Source organism: Myotis davidii, unplaced genomic scaffold, assembly GCF_000327345.1.
Source record: "Myotis davidii unplaced genomic scaffold, ASM32734v1 scaffold196, whole genome shotgun sequence".
NCBI lineage: Eukaryota > Metazoa > Chordata > Mammalia > Chiroptera > Vespertilionidae > Myotis > Myotis davidii.
The window spans coordinates 2926926-2929502 of NW_006288258.1; positions in this window are offsets into that span (position 1 = coordinate 2926926).

Below are 2577 nucleotides of genomic sequence, written 5' to 3' on the forward strand. Positions count from 1 at the left end.
ATAACTCTGTTAATTGTTAATGTATTTACTACAGTATACTTTTAACCCTTACTTTATAGTGTACTCTCTCTACTTGTGAAAAAAATATTTGCTAGAAAACAGTATATATGTTGCACTGGCAACAGCTTCTTACAGCTTATGTTTACTGCGTCTCTTGTGCTTTACTTAATTGTGTTTTTACACAGTAACATGCTGTAAGGCTTGTAGCCTAGCAGCAATAGGCTACACCCGTGGTCGGCAAACTGGGGCTCGTGAGCCACATGTGGCTCTTTGGCCCCTTGAGTGTGGCTTATCCACAAAATACCACGTGCGGGCGAGCATACAGTGCGATTCAAACTTCGTGGCCCATGCGCAAAAGTCGGTTTTTGGCCTGGGCGAGTCTATTTTGAAGAAGTACTGTTGATATTTGGCTCTGTTGACTAATGAGTTTGCCGACCACTGGGCTACACCACATAGCTAGCCTAGGTGTGTAGTATACTATATGTATACACCATCTAGTTTTGTGTACGTGCATTCTGTGATGTTCCCATAACCATGAAATTGCCTAATGTCGTATTTCTCAGAACATATCCCCATTGTTAAGTGGTGCGTGACTAGAGCCCTATTTCTAAATAATACATTTATGCTTAACAGGCCATTTAACTGAATAATCTCAGAACTGGAAAAATAAGTTCATATAGACAGAGCAGGAACTAAAGAAAAATAGTTTAAGAATAAAGACAATCCTCAATTAAGCATTCTATGAATGAACCATGCTCTCAACTTGCTTTCTTCAATATTATCTAAAACTTCCTTTTTTTTCTAATGGTAAAAAGGTTTGATAGAGACAAGTTTGAAACAGTAAGTGAAACGTGGAGCTTGTTAATAGGTTTAGTAATTGATTCTATGTTTACCTTTGTTGATCTAAAGCTAATTATAGATGTTTAGGTATATAATTCTTATGGCCTGCTCTTATCACTGGATTAAACTTTTCCAAAGCAAGTTTTGTGTTTTTTTTAAAGCATTGTGATTTTATTTTAGTTTTTTTAATATACTTTTATTGACTTCAGAGAGGGAGAGGGAGAGACAGAAACATCAATGATGAGAGAAAATCATTGATCGGCTGCCTACTGCACACCCCATACTGGGGATTGAGCCTGCAACCCAGGCATGTGCCCTGACCGGGAATCAAACCATAACCTCCTGGTTCATAGGTCAATGCTCAACCACTAAGCCATGCTGGCCTGGACAAAGCCAGTTTTGAAGGGTAAAATATTTTGTTTCTGTTGTTTAAAAGTGTTAAATAATAAAGAAAATAACAAGTTCCTCAACCAATCAAAACGTGTCTAAGTTGTTCTTACAAGTTCAAGGCTAAGTGCTGTTTATGAAAACAATAATAATACTAATAATTATTACTATAACAAATTAATCATAATAATATATTCACATAGTTCTATACTGCTTAAAAACTATTCCATATTTCTTATTTGAGTTACTCAATATTCATATGAGAACTTATTGTCTAAGTAATATGGATACATTTTACAGATAAGGCAAACCAGATTTTAAAAAGTTTAAGTGACTTGTCCCCAGTCATAGGCATTAGATACAATCATGTGCAGGACAGACCTGGTCCCTCCTCTCCTGAAACTCTATTCTAATGAGAAGTTGTGGGCAACTGTAACTGGCCAAGTGTTGAGCTAAAGGGGTACAACCACATAGGGGCACAGGAAACAGACTTGAGGGGAGGGTGGAAGTCTCATTTTCAGAATTCACTATGTTGACCCTGAGAAGAACATCAGTTTCTACTAAATTAATTCTATTCTCAGAATATACCAAGTTGATTTTTGGACCGGATAGAGAAAAAAAGAAAGCATAGGAAAGGAGGCAACAGCTAACTTCAGTAAAAAAAGAAAACGTATTAGTATTGCTAATTTACCAATTATGGATAATTGGTACAGTCATAATATAATGAATTGTGATTTATCTAAGTAAGGTGATATCTATATATTGAGAGATGGAAGATAAAAAAAATAATGTTTATGAGAGGGTATTAGAGTATAAATATATGATTGATTTCTTATAGGAAGTAGTAAAGCAATAAAACAAACTGTAAAAAATCAATTACTCCCAGATGAAAAAAAAATTACACACACACACACACAAAGAAATAATAGTATAAGGATGTTACTAAGAAATATGAAGATAAATCTCAGGAGAGCTAAAAGATAAGAAGTATCTGCGGAGTAGAGATTGTGTAGAATGTTGGGACAGGGTCTGCTGGGAAATGTTTGATTTTTAAAAAATGTTCTATATCGGTAAAAATAAATTTTAAAAAGTCAATACCATGTAATTAACTCTTACCTCTAAGCCAATGTCTCTCACACTGTGGCTTCTATACCAACTGCATCAGTTACCTGAGGTGCTTGTTAAAAAATACAGACTTCGCCCTGACCGGTTTGGCTCAGTGGATAGATCATCGGCCTTCGGATTGAAGGGTCCCAGGTTCGATCCCAGTCAAGGGCATGTACCTTGGTTTCGGGCACATCCTCAGTAGATGTGCAGGAGGCGGCAGCTGAGCGATGTTTCTCATCGATG